Source organism: Sinohyriopsis cumingii, chromosome 7, assembly GCF_028554795.1.
Source record: "Sinohyriopsis cumingii isolate HCF-2022 chromosome 7, ASM2855479v2, whole genome shotgun sequence".
NCBI lineage: Eukaryota > Metazoa > Mollusca > Bivalvia > Unionida > Unionidae > Sinohyriopsis > Sinohyriopsis cumingii.
The window spans coordinates 58,321,040-58,335,482 of record NC_142967.1 but is presented as its reverse complement, the minus strand read 5'-3'; positions in this window follow the sequence as shown (position 1 = coordinate 58,335,482).

Sequence of the window (14,443 nt, the reverse complement as noted above, 5' to 3'; positions counted from 1 at the left end):
TCAGTACATTTAAGACTACTGGTACATCAGCACATTCAAGATTGGAATTTGTTCGGAGCACCACTGGAATTCAGTGTGAAGCAGCATCACACTCTATCAGCATCCGATTAGTTGAAGTTGGATCGCGTGCCAAATAGTGGCAAAATAATACACAGCTGGTATCATTATGGGAGACTTAAAGCTATCTTGAAATATTGTATTAATAACAACGTGGAAGTCGATACCACCTGAAGCCGAGATAAGCAATTAAAATGAATTCCATAGCACCAGGAATGCATACAAAAACGGAGAATAGTTTTCCGTTCACTCTTGAACTTTTGCGAATATGCCATTTTAGTGTTAAGTGTGCGTGAGACAAAGATTGCTCTGTATTAAGCATACTCAGGTCGACAAGTTCATTTTGGATTTATCTAACGTGATCACATAGCAAATAAAACATAGGTTTCTTAAATATAAAGTTTAGAGAAATTCAGAAGAGAAAACGTTTCCCAAGCCATGCACACTTAATACCAAAAGTTTGTCCATTTTATAAAATTGGCAGCAGAGTCTTCATTAGTATTAGAATACATTTGAGACCAAATATGTGTTCAGTGTGCTAAGGACGCCTGGACAAAGTTATCGCTTTATGGAGGCTAGCTGTTTCACTTTAATGATGCGCACCATTATCTGCTTGCAGCGACTGTCAAACTTGTACTTAAATAGTTTGATGAACGTCATTGCTTAAGAATACGAGTTAAAGATTCTTTTCACTCCATTAATTCCTCGCCTTTACGACGCCTGACGATATTGCTTTGTGGTGTTGGTACATGTAGGTTTTATAATGCAGTCTTGTGAATGATATATCTGATGTGGCATTATAACACAAGGAAAGGAGCTTTATGGGATAAAAGTCTATATGCATTATTCAAGCCCCAGATTATCAAAAATACACTTAACACAAACTTAACATAAAATTGTAACCTTTGGTTGGCTGAAATGGAAAATCTGAACAAACAGATGAAAGAACTTTTTAAGTTTCTTCTAATATGAGAGGAAACAAGTTTTCATAATCTTGGGTCGTGATCACGATTGTTAGGGATGATCATTATGTAACGATATATCTGTTGGGGTTTTTTGTGACGTAATGCAGCGTTGTTTGTTGTTTTCTTTACGAAAGACCATCATCTACATTCCGCTGAAAGATTCGGTTGAAACGATGGAAAACATTGTGTTGAAGGAAATGAAGCAATTATTTTAATTTCATTAAGAAACATTACGATGTTTAAATATTGAACAAAAGCTTTTTCTACGGTGGGTACAACATCAACGGTGCAACACCAACATGTAGGCTTCACATTTTATTATTACTACAAGGATAGGCACGGAGCTTTCACATCAGCGAAATGAATAACCACTTCAAAACTACCAGCATCTGTTCAACTAATCTTTTGCCATTATGCAAATTAGTTATGTTGTTCCTTTTCTTTCAAAGATGCAAGGCCAAGAAACATTTTCTGTATCTGGATATTTTAAAGCAATATTTAATTTGGAAGAGGTGTAAGCTCGTTTGTTATCCTTGTGGAAAAAAATTAAACAGCCCTATATCTGGAATAGAGACAAATAGAGATAATATTAACCGTTTTTCAGCGAATGCATGGAAATACGGTAAATATTATTGCTATTGTCGTCGTTATCATTGTTTTTATTAGTATTGTTGTTGTTGCTGCTGTTGCTACTTATGTCGCTGTTGCTGCTGTTTTGTTTGTACATTTGTCGTGCTGGTAGTAACGATTTTGGTAGACAGCAAATGTGTTTTTGAAAAGAAAACATTTAGCAGTAAGCATTCCACATTGCTGGAACGAAGAAAATGCCATAAATTAAAATAACAAGAGCAAGTCAATTACTTTTTAATTAGTTTTCTGACTCTGAAGACGAAAATATAACTTCTGTAATTAAAGTATATTTCAGTTTGAAATGTAGGTAATTACTTTTTTAATCATAAATGAGAATTTATAATTTGTACGCTTGTACCTTAAGGGTGTGTGTTTGTGTGTGTGTGTGTGTTAGAGAGAGAGAGAGAGAGAGAGATGCGTCTGATACTGTTGTATAAGGGCATTTATGAGTGTTTTGGGAAATTGTATGCTCCGATGAAGAAAGGATAGAAAAAAGTGGCATCATGAAAACTGTCATTGAGTTTTTTGAGTTTTTTAGGGGAAACAACGTCGATGTTTTAATTTCTGTCTATAGTAAACAAGAGCATAGCATGGTCGTAAGTTAGGTACGAGATAAATGCAAGAAAAGGTAATAAGTATACACAAACTAAGCAAAGTACGAAAACGTTCATCTTTTTGTAACTATGTATTATCTAAACTGATTTACAATCTATCGAAACATACTGAATCATTACGTCCCATACGGCATTTAAAATAAAATAAATTATACATAATTGTAAACCAAAAGAGAGTTATTTCTGTTCAAATACATTAATCCAAATTGAAAAATTCATCTATTTATCATTCTTTCTACAGCGGAATAAAAATATGTGTTTATTTTTAAGGAGATATGTTTCAAAGTATTTTTTTTAAAATATCTAATCAATATCTTTGTTTACTTTACTATAAAAGAAGCATTGCACTTTATAAACGTCCAATAAGTTTTAGTTCCGGATCGTTTTATTTCGTAAAAAAAACATCATTTTTTGCATCGGGTCATACTTATCTTGAAATGTTTTGAATTGATAAAATAAGATGTAGTAAATAGATCAAAATGAATGAATCACTAAACTAAGTTCTTTATATATTTCGTTCCTTTTCCCATATATTGTATATCAACCGGTGCATTGGTTATACGCTCAAATATATAAAACATAGTTAATGTTACGTACTAACTTGGGCATGGCATATACTAATTCATTTATGTTACATTTTCTTAAAATAATTGCATTTGAAATAAATAACTGGAATTTTTCAGTACAAGCAATCTTTCCAAAACCGGCTGAGTCACACCAGTTTGATCTGTCATCCTACACAAAAGGTTGGGTTTAACACGTTTTATTTTACGTTTAGGTTTTAATGCTGAGTTCTACTGAATGTAAGTAACATTCTTTACTGCTGAGGAAATTGCTAGCAAGACTCAAGCAAAAAACCTTTTAATGGTTTTCTTACGTATTACAAAAGTATGCAGTAACAGCTGATTGCATAAATACAAGCATTGTGATTTCTGGAACATGATTTATTTCAGTTGGTTTCATGTTACATGGCAAAAATACATATGGAGGTTATTTTGTGCCGAAGCAAGTAAAATGCCTTGCCCGAGGACACACAGTGGTAGCCATCTGGGTTAATCCGATGGTGAGTATCAAACCTGCGTCATTCTAGTCAAAGTCCAATCCCTTCATTCATAACAACACCGTAGCTCTAAGAAAATGTTGTCAAATATACATTCGGAATTCCTGGGACAATTACATTGTAACTTTGGATGTATCAAGGAAATGTATAAATAGCATCGATTCACAATTCTTCGCCAAATACAAAAGCAGTTTGACAGATTACGTCAGTGCGTCGAGGTTTTCAAGCATGGCTATTAAGACCATCGAACACACTCGGAAATGGACTTTTCTTTGGGTACATCCTAGGTTACCATGTACGGGCCGAAAAGTCCCGAATTATTAAAACATATGAACTGATGTATTGTCCATATTTTTAACTTGGCGAACACTGCTCTTTAATTAATCGGATAAAAGGTTACCACTCACCCAAAGTATCAGGCCCAATTGTTACTTAATGCCCTGAGTGAGAAATAGCCCTATACTAATATACTATATGTACCCAAACCTCCCTCTGGTTTTCCAAGCAAAATAGCTGTTGAGTGTTAACTAGATAGGAATAGATCACCATTATTTTGTGTGTATATATATATATATATATATATATATATATATATATATATATATATATATATACACTTCCACACATTTCTCCAATTTGAACCCAGACCAACATTGCAATCACACTAGGATTCCTAAGGGTGACAGTGCCAATATATACCCTTACACGTACCAAAACGTGTTAGCCGTTGCCCAGCATAATTACATTTAACAGTTGATCAAACCCTACTGTGACATTGGTTCCATTTCCTGGTCAATCCTAACATAGTTTCTGACCATATATCAAGTATATGTTTTTATGTGCACTTCAATCCCACTGCTTTCACAACAAAATGCGCCTCAAAATAAGCAACGATCCTTTCCAAATTATTCCATGGTAAAAATCAGAACCTGTCCTGAATATTTCACAATGAAAGGCACACCCAAAACAAATCTCTAAAATTATATATAAACTGCATAGCTGGGTATGACCCGAAATCAGTTTATCCTGTTCTAATCCTTGCCTACGGCATGAAATGCTTTCATTTACACTGATACCATACCATAATAATATATTACCAACGAGAAACAAAAATACCGGAAATTTTCGATAAAGTTAGTCTATAAATCCTGCAGTTACAGACCAAAATCTCTTCCCATCCATTATTGAAAAACGACTGTTTCAATTTCGGCTATGTGCACGGGAGCACACCATTTAAAACTGCGACAAAATGAAAAACATTTAAAGACTTTGATCCCAGATAAGAAAGTTATATATTTAATACAATCTGAAATATGAAAATATGCATAGTTGCCAATTCTCTTGAAAAATAATTAAAATGGAAATAGTTTAAATTTAATTAAAGTTTTAAATTACTTTTTTAAATTTAAATGTATACTCTTAAATCCGTTGCAAATGTAATTTGACAAAAGCAGTGCAAGAAGAAGCAAACTTAAGTCAATTGAACAACTGCATGTATAGATCCCACACAGAGTACACAGGCTTGCTTTCCTATGCTAGAGCTAAATATATACGGTCAATGTGGTGCAAATTGGAAACTGGGACCATACCACCAACGACGATATTTAAGACTCCTCATGAGTCCCGAGTATCGTTTTTACTGATCTCTGTCGTTGGTTATTGAAATTGAGATGAAGATGTTCAAACGTAGTCACAAAATTGAAGCTAACACATGGAAATTTGTCTCTAGACTTATAGAATGGGGCCCAAACACATGGAAATTTGTGCCGAAGTTTATCTGAATGGAGTCCAAACACATAGAAATTTGTCCTTAGGCTTATAAAAATGGAGCCCAAACACATGGAAATTTGTCCCTAGGCTTATAAAAATGGGACCCAAGCACATGGAAATTTGTGCCTAGGCTTATAAAAAAAATGGGGCCCAAACCGTTCCCACCACATATATTTTTTCCATAACAAAGACACGAAACTTTCCAAACACTAAAGACCTTTAAAAAAGTCATGCTGAGTTAACGGTATTGTCCGATCAGTCTTTTGAAAGTTTTATGAAAAAACTTTCCAAAAACAGACAGCAATCTAACAATAAACTATCCTGACTCAGGTAATCCTGACACAGATGAGCTCAGCTTAACATCTGGGTGTAAGTGTGTGCTATTTCCTGTATGCAATGTTTAAAACTAACTTTTAAATATATTCTATCTCTGTTTACAGGAAACACGACTATTGGAAAGCATAAAAGTGGTGGAAATGATCAACCAGATGCCAGGACTATATCATGAGGCAGCTACACATTGTCCGCTAATTGATGTATACATACGCCGTGAAGTTGAGCGGGGCTTGGGCTGGAAGATGATCTTAAATGTATGAACTGTGGAGTCATTTCACCCAACTTTAAACTGTCCAGAGAGGTTCAATCCAGTAAATCCGGGTGTAGTTCAGCTGTAGTCAACTTGGGATCCCGAGCGGAACTTCAAGAGAAACCTAGAAGAAATAAAAGGGCCTGACTCTTGCTGGCTGCCATTGGTTCCTTCTCCAGCTCGGAGCGGCATGCAAAGGACTACAAATAAGTAAACGTTACTCCTGATGAAATTCAAACTGGTACGTGACAAGAACAAAGTTCGTGGCAATACAACCCCTTCCACTATCAGCGTTGTATTTGATGCACGTTACAACTACGTTCGTATATATACGAAGCAGAGAACCCAGGACAAGCATCTTCACATGCTGTCAGAATCGCTTGTGAAACAATGACTTAAAAGTTTCATCACTGCAGCTGTATGTGAGAACAAGCTGTGTTGGTATTGTAGCTTGGCTTAGAGGAAACGAATATATGCTATTGTATGTTCTAATGATGATGCAGATTGTACTGCGAATTATCCATATGTAGCACCTACTCTGAGTTTGAAATGGTACGTGAAATTGGGGCACAGTCTGTGCTTCAAGAAGTTATATTTCAGTTTGGGACCACAAACGGTGATGTAGATTCAACTTGTGGATTTCAAAAAGAATACAAACATTGTATCCCATGTGGCAAGTGGAACGTTTAGCATACCCGACTCGTTTGAAAGTCCCAGTATAATAAATGTAAATTAGCCATTTAAAATGATGCCATGTTTCCTATCTAGTTGTTGAACACAAAAAAAGCAAGAACCGGCTCAGTAGTCCTTAGTCAAGACCCTAAGGCATGTTGCAGCTAAGTAAACAAAACATAATGGAAGAAATTGGAGGTAATTTACAGAAAAGCAAATATTGTTACCCAAAATTCATGATTCAGCTCTTCGTTGCTTTGACAACGACTGCTACCGGTGCGGTCCATTCTCTATTGTATATGGTGAAGATCACAAATAACTGCCTGCTCAGTTCCAAATGTGTCGGTCCAAGCAAAATCACCATCCTGAAAATGGATGAAAATGACAAGCAGTTATCAAAACACTCCTGAAAATGAAGATAGGTGAAAGTGCAGTAATGACGATAAGACTTCATACAAAGACACAAACGTGTGAGGTTCACTAGGTGTTTCACTTCCTAAAAATGTCATCTACTCTTTGGAACCTTAAAGGGGTATATGTAGCAACTGTTTGTAGAACCATCAATAAACTGGCCCAATCAGCGGTTAAGAACAAAAGTTTGACAATTTGGGTTTCAGCCTCTCTTTGAAGAAAAAACCTGAGGTCCTTGGATCAAATTCAATATTACAAAAAATACCGTGCCAGACCTGACGTCAAGCGTCACGTATGCCTAAAACTAACCAAGAATACTTGAATGAGAAAAGCAACAACAAAATCAACCCAGGTATAGCCGGCCATTTGTAACACGTGTCAAGTATTTTGATTTGTGCTATCACTGCCTAATGAGATCCATGGAGGGATTGAAATAATTAGGGTATTGTAAAGATACATACATAAAAGTACAAATAAAAGAGAGCTCATAATATAAAGATAAATGTATAGTTCTAGTTTCAATAATGGTATATATTAAAAATGAAAAGATGCAATATGGATTGATCAAAACAGTTTTTTTACTAAGATAAAATGTATACAAAGATTTGCCACGAAGATTTCATACTTAAATTAAACAATTAAGGTACATTCAAATTCTGAATAAAAAACCAACATGTAAGAATTTTTTTGGCCATTCTTGTATACTTGGATTTTTGCAGGGCTGTAGAGGCCGATCACGGACCCTGGGGTAAGAAACACCCGGGCCCTTTCCTAGTTCTTGTTGAAACAAAAATTTTCTTTTATAAAATTAAAAAGTGTTGTTTGTCCCGGGGCCCCCTCGATGTGAAGCTGGTGTATTAATACAATAGTATCACTTCATTGTTTTATATGATTACATACCAAATATAGATCTGCATCTTAAATGCAGGAATTTTGAAGTTTTTAGTTTTTTAGAACACAAATATTTAAACTTTAAAACTTTCCGTGTGTTTTTATTGCTCTAAGGAATAAATGTGCGAAGTTTATTACATGTGGGTGAAGTACTGTTGATAATATGGCTATTTAACTTCAACAAGCCATGTGCCTGACAGGAGTTAGACCACCATTAACTTTCCCGTATATTCTGTACATTTCACCAAGCAGAACTTAAACCAACATTTCAATCTCACTGTGGTTCCTAGGGGTGACAGTTCCATTATAGGCCGTTACAACATACCATGACTTGTTAGTTGTAACTGAACATAACAATTACATTTAATGGCTGACATAGTTCCATTTTCGGGTCTATCGAAACATAGTTTTTGACCACATTTCAACTGATTTTACATGATTTTACATATTGCTTTCACAACCAAAATAAAATGCATCTCAAAACAAAGAATTACTCTTTTCAACTTATTCCATGGAAAAAAAATCAGTTCCTGTTGTGAATATTTCACAATGAAATGCACAGCCGAAAGAAAAGTTCTAAATGTAGATATGAACTTTTTGGCCGGATACTGACCAGGAGGCAGTAAATATTTTTGCGATCCCAGATATGAGTTTCGTCCTACACTTGAATCAATGTGATGGGATGACAGTATTAGACTGTGTTTGCCTGTATTTCCGGTATATAAGTACGACTTTTTTCCGGTCTTAATTACAGTCTGTTGGAAAAGAATTAACAAAACGTTGCATAAAATCAAAGGAAAGCAATCACCGGCACAGCAAACCGAAATAACACATATTATACAACATAGATTACATTAAACAGGTGTACATGTTCCGATACAACGTTGCTAATGGATTACTGGAGTTATCACATGAAATTCTTAGCTTATGAGCTAGGTTTTGGATTACCTCCATTACTTGACCTCGTGATCTAGAAATAAATTGCAACACGACGTTGATGTTTATTTATTTAATTTATGTAACTATGTGCCGAACAGAAACAAAACTCCATAGGAATGTCTAGGCCGTCAGGTCGAGACCATGTTCGTACGCCGTATCAAACGAATTCTTTCTTCCGACTCTGAACAAAAACACTTATGTGGGTTTGCATTTATTACATGTCCCCATATTATTCACACTTTTTTATTTTTAATGTAAACTTTTAAAACAGACGAATTAGGTATTGGGCGTTGTATGCACTATTGTGTAAACCCGGTCACGTGTACGTATCTGGGGACAGGATTAAATAACTACTGTGGAGGTACGTTATTGGTCCGTCTGCATTACATATATGGTGATTAGATTTGAATGTTTCAAAATGTTGTATGGAACATAATGGACGGATTTAATCCGCAATCACGTGCACGTCAATATTTTCCTTTTATCTCAGATAAAGCATAGGTTTCTTTTAGACTAGTAAGGGTCCATTTTTAATACTCTGCTTACTGAATAGACACTCCAATTCCAAGTAAATTTCTAGGCAGAATTTAGTGACTTACAGTTATTAAGTATATTCAAGTTTTTTCAGTGAATTTACAGTACATTCAAACTGTCTATTTTTATGTTTTCATTAATACAAGAAATTGATGTTGTATTGAACTAAAAGCAATACTTTAACCATGTATTTTTAAGAAATCGAAAAGTCTGTCTCTTTCTAACTAGTTTATGCGAGGCCTATTAATTTTCTGGGATATAGTTAAGAAGTAAATTCTAAATATTATTGCGCTATCTTTATGTTTTCTTCTTTCTCTCTCTCTCTTCTACTTAAAATAGTCGCACTAATTTTATGAGAAGTTTGTTCTGTGTGACACAGCAATGAAAAAGTAAACACATTGCTACAAGGTGTAATTCTTATAAATTTGAGCCACAATCAAAACAGATACGTTTAGTCCGATAAATCGCTCTCCCAAATCTGTGTTGATTTTGATGGACGATACGTAGGTCTGATGTCACCTGTTGAGTAAAATGTGCAATTTTGTTGCATGCAAATCATTCTGGAACAAACCTGCGTACACTTTAGATACATAGCTGTAATTGGTATCAGCCATATCTAGCGCGAAATTCAAAATAACCTTATGACAGGGTTGTGCCATTCCACGTGGATTTACAAGTCAACAAACAAAGGATTTCCTGCGGAAATATACTGTCCATGCCTCCAAAATAACCCTTCAGCCGATGGGAGCTCCATGTAAACCGATGTGTGCATCAAAAAATTCTGCATATTTTTGCATCTTTTAATGTATTGGTGTTATCAACCCCTAAACCGCCAAGTGATATCATCACGGATGAGAAGCTGAGTTATCGAACCATGATGCGTCTACCTTTACGTTGCAGCTTCTACTGAGAACTTTCAGGTAAGTCTGATTTCTCGGCCTAGATAGCGTCAAAATACTCATAAACTGCCCTTCGTTATTTGCGGTACTCGTCCATTAACACCAGCGACAAATACGGGCATTTTCAGCAAATATGGCTGCATTCTTAAAATTACAAATGTGTATTGTCCTTTTTGATTAATTTAAAATGTATTGTAATTAATCGCTCTGGAATATTTTGTAAGTAGACTATTATTTAGTATTTCAAGTTGTTAAAGTAATTCCAAGCTGGGTGTGCTATACAGAAATTTTGGGTGTGCCATACGGAATGGGGAAAGTGCGATACGGAATTACAGACTGAACATCTGTATCAAACGCCATATCAGAAGTGTAAGATTAAATGGTTATGTAATAAATGTTTATAACATGACGCTAAGACGCCAAAGAAAAACGTATTTCTCTGTATAATTTACGTGACGCTGGTAAAACGTTTCAGGAAGTAATATAAAAAATATCTGAACAGACACGCAAATTATTTGCTCTCCTATATTTAGTTAACTATTGCATACCATTGTTATCTATACAAATCTGATACTCTTGGTCGAATTCCGTAAACTAAGAGTGAAACTGGAAGTAAATATATCTATTATCATTACCCATCTGCTTTTTCAACTTTCTGTTTTTATACAGTTAATTGGTAGATAAATTACTTTATCTGTAAAATTATATTTATATCAGTGATCAAGTCTGGTAAGAATAATAAGTATGTGACAGCTTGTCATTATAATTGAAAAAGAAACCAGTCTGTCTAGACCTTCAAAGGAAATAAGGACAATATTTTATACAGTACCTGAAACTACTTCTCTGATGATAAACTGTCGTATCATTCAATTTCTAATTTTGAAGTTTTATTTGTTTACGCAGAAATGCACATGTCTAAACTGTCCACAACAAATCAAATTATATATAGAATCTGGCATTTTGTTGTTGTTGTTGTTGCTGTTGTTGTTGTTGTTGTTGTTGTTGTTGTTGTTGTTGTTGATGATGATGATGATGATGATGATGATGATGATGATGATGATGATGATGATGACGGAGTCTGAATGCAAACAAAAATTAAAGATTGTATGTACTGAGCCACAATAGTCAGAAACGAATTTTGGCACAGCCAACCTATAGATGAAACATATAATACGATTCTGGACTTTTTTTAATGGTCTTTACAGAAACTGGCGTTTTATTCACAGTGCATTTAAAATACAAGGTGAGAGAGAAATATAGACCTTTTTTCAGGGAGTGGAATCTGGGATGGATTAAATGATATGCACATTAGAAACAACGTTTTCTTAGGGAGTTTTTGGAGGGAGCGGCTTCTCACTAAACTGGTATGACTTAATATAAACTGAATATTACCTTGTACTTAATACGTTGATGGAAAACTACTTACTGCCCCTCAGTAAGGAAAAACATACATACACATACGTAGATAATGTTTATTTATTTGTTTATTTATTTTGATTGTGTTCTAATGTTTATTATGTTTTCTCTGATACCGTCGGGAGTCAGTCTCGTACTATATAGAATTTAGTACACTTCGGAACAACTTAAAGTGACAGGATTTCGTATTTCCATTATGCTAAGTGATAGTCCTAGTGACGAAGATGCTTGTATATCGTTCTCCCTCAAGTCATTCTATTTTGCACAAGTTACAATGGCCGATAAGGGTTAACACTTCTACAATGAAAACGATAACTTTAAGACCCACTATAAAATAGCACTCCAGTATACACATTTTTTCGTGGTGGTCTACAAATACAAATTAACACAAATGTGTGCATGTACACATTTTAGATACACAATTCTTACTTAGAGTTATATTTGGTCGTTATCAAGAAGATGATCAAACACGGTGTTAATACCCGGATCGAGTAAACAATAAGATAAAATATGAAATTAGGGATGGAATAACAGAGCAGAGATACAGAACAGAACAAAGCGAGTTCTCTTATGTAAAAACAATAATAATTATGACTTAAGTGAAATTAAATTAGGCGTTCTGTTATACTGTTAGAACACATTTCATCATAGAATCGAGTGATTAATCGAACTCAGATTGCAGGCATGTCAGCATCACCTGGTGCATCCGGTCTTTTTCCGAATCACTCCTGGTGATAAGTCTCTCTCTCTCTCTCTCTCTCTCTCTCTCTCTCTCTCTCATTTCATATGATATACAGAGAAGTTGCACTGACTTAACTCTCCTGTATATATATTTATGAAAGTATTGCTATGAATTTGATTTTCGGGTAAAGAAGCGAGTAAAATTAAAGTCTTGTTGGTGTCATTGGAAATAAGAATTCTGATATATTGCTTTTCTTGAATATCCAGTATTGTGTATATAAATGAATAATATTGCATGGAATCTTTTTTTTTTCAATTCATATTATCCTGACACCAGGTCAACCAGTCCTAACACTAACCTACTGACCTCTTAAAGCTGAGTGCCTAGCAGGGCAGCTGCTAATACCATTTTTGTAAATCTTTAGTATGGCTCAGCTACGGTTTGAACCCGCGACCACCTGCATCCGAGGCGGACATTGTTACCTCGTAGGCCACCGGAGCTGTCCGAATTTTAACGAAGATATGTTTAATATTGCAACTTCCTTGATACCTTCTAGTGCGACAACGATGAAGAAAAAGACGATGATGACGATGTTGAAAACAACAATTACTACTACAATACCGACAACAAAATAATAACTACCACCACCACTACTACTACTATTACGATGCCTGACGATGATGACGATGAAAACACCAATTAACTACTACTATTACAACCACTACTAAAGATGATTACGTGTAGTCATAAAAGGATTTATAAAGTACAAGGGCCGAATTGATGGGAGTGGGGTGGGCATGGTTTCCGGACCCCATACCTCCGATTTTGAAAACCCGTACACACAAACGTATAGTCATTTGTCACTTGAAATTTGACCTTCGGTTTATTCAGTATCAGGCACACTGTTAGTAAATAAATAAGTAGACTTTGATATGCTGCCCTTTCGAGGAAAGTCAGGGTCCTTTTGAAATTTTGGAACCACACCCCCAACACTTGACCTACGGCCCTGATTACGACGGCAACAAAACCTCATATGGTTAAAAGTACATCTGCAAATCAAATAACATGATAATTACACATAAAACAAATGGCATTCAAGGGAATGGGCATAAACGTGACTAGTTGTCCTAATTTTCTATGTGGGGGGTTCTAATCAGCACTGCGTATTGTGTAGCCAATGAGCCACTTCCGCGACCACCCCAGATTGACCGTGTTAATATATAAACAAGTCATATATCAACTCGAGCTTTGTCGGGAGATATCTTTTGTCTTTTATGCCAGATAACAATACAATCCATTTTTAAATAGTGTTATTTTAACATTCAAAAAACCCCACTCGTCTTTGGTTCATTACATATGTTCAGAGTATGCCAGGCTAAGGTCTACAAATAATAATAATAATAATAATAATAATAAAGGAAATGCATTTAAATGGCTTCCTCGTCTAGAAAATCAATGGTCATGTCAGGATGGTGCCATTCTGTCCGAGTACAGTAACCTTGTTTATACAATTAAAATAGACGTTTCACAAAAATTACACATTTGCTGAGACTCACATTCATGTCACTCTGATTTGAAATTTCCTAGGTTGGTTTGTCCGTTTATTTAAATAGTGCCTTTACCCATTAATAATGAACAGTTCCTTCCTTCAGCCATCCTCCCGTCCTCCCGTTCTTTCTTTCTTCTTTTGCTCTGTTTTACCTTTCTTCTCCATTCCTCCGTTTCTCCTTCTTTCTTTATATCTGTATTTTTCATAGAAGACTAGAAACTGTAACTTTTGACGCTTTCTTCAGAACTTAGGTGCTTGTTGGTTATATTCTTGTTTACTGGCTTGTCTTTTTGTTTTTGATGGGGTAATTAGTTCATATCTTTAGCCTATGCATTTTGGTATCTATTTATAACTTCTTGTCTATTCTCTCTTTCTTTCAAGCAACAATTACAGCATATTAACAAACTGCAAATTAATTGCGAGTACTTAAAGGTAACAATAACTCATACTGGGCATTCTATAATCCTCTATTTAAACTTTAAAACCTTTAACAAAAATAACCCTTTTAAATCTAATTGATTCTGACCAAACTGAAACACATTTGCACGCATATGCGTGCGTGTGTGTGTGTGTGTGTGTGTGTGTGTGTGTGTAAATAGAAATAGATACAAAGGTCATCTGGAAATGTTTTTGATACATCTTTGTATCTGCCAGACTCTCTTGGGACTAATGCACATTAAGTCCGGCCATGTCCTTTATTTTAAAGCAAAACTTTTCCAGTTTAAGAAGAGCCACCGACGTTGTTTTGTTTTTTTTTTGTTTTTTTTT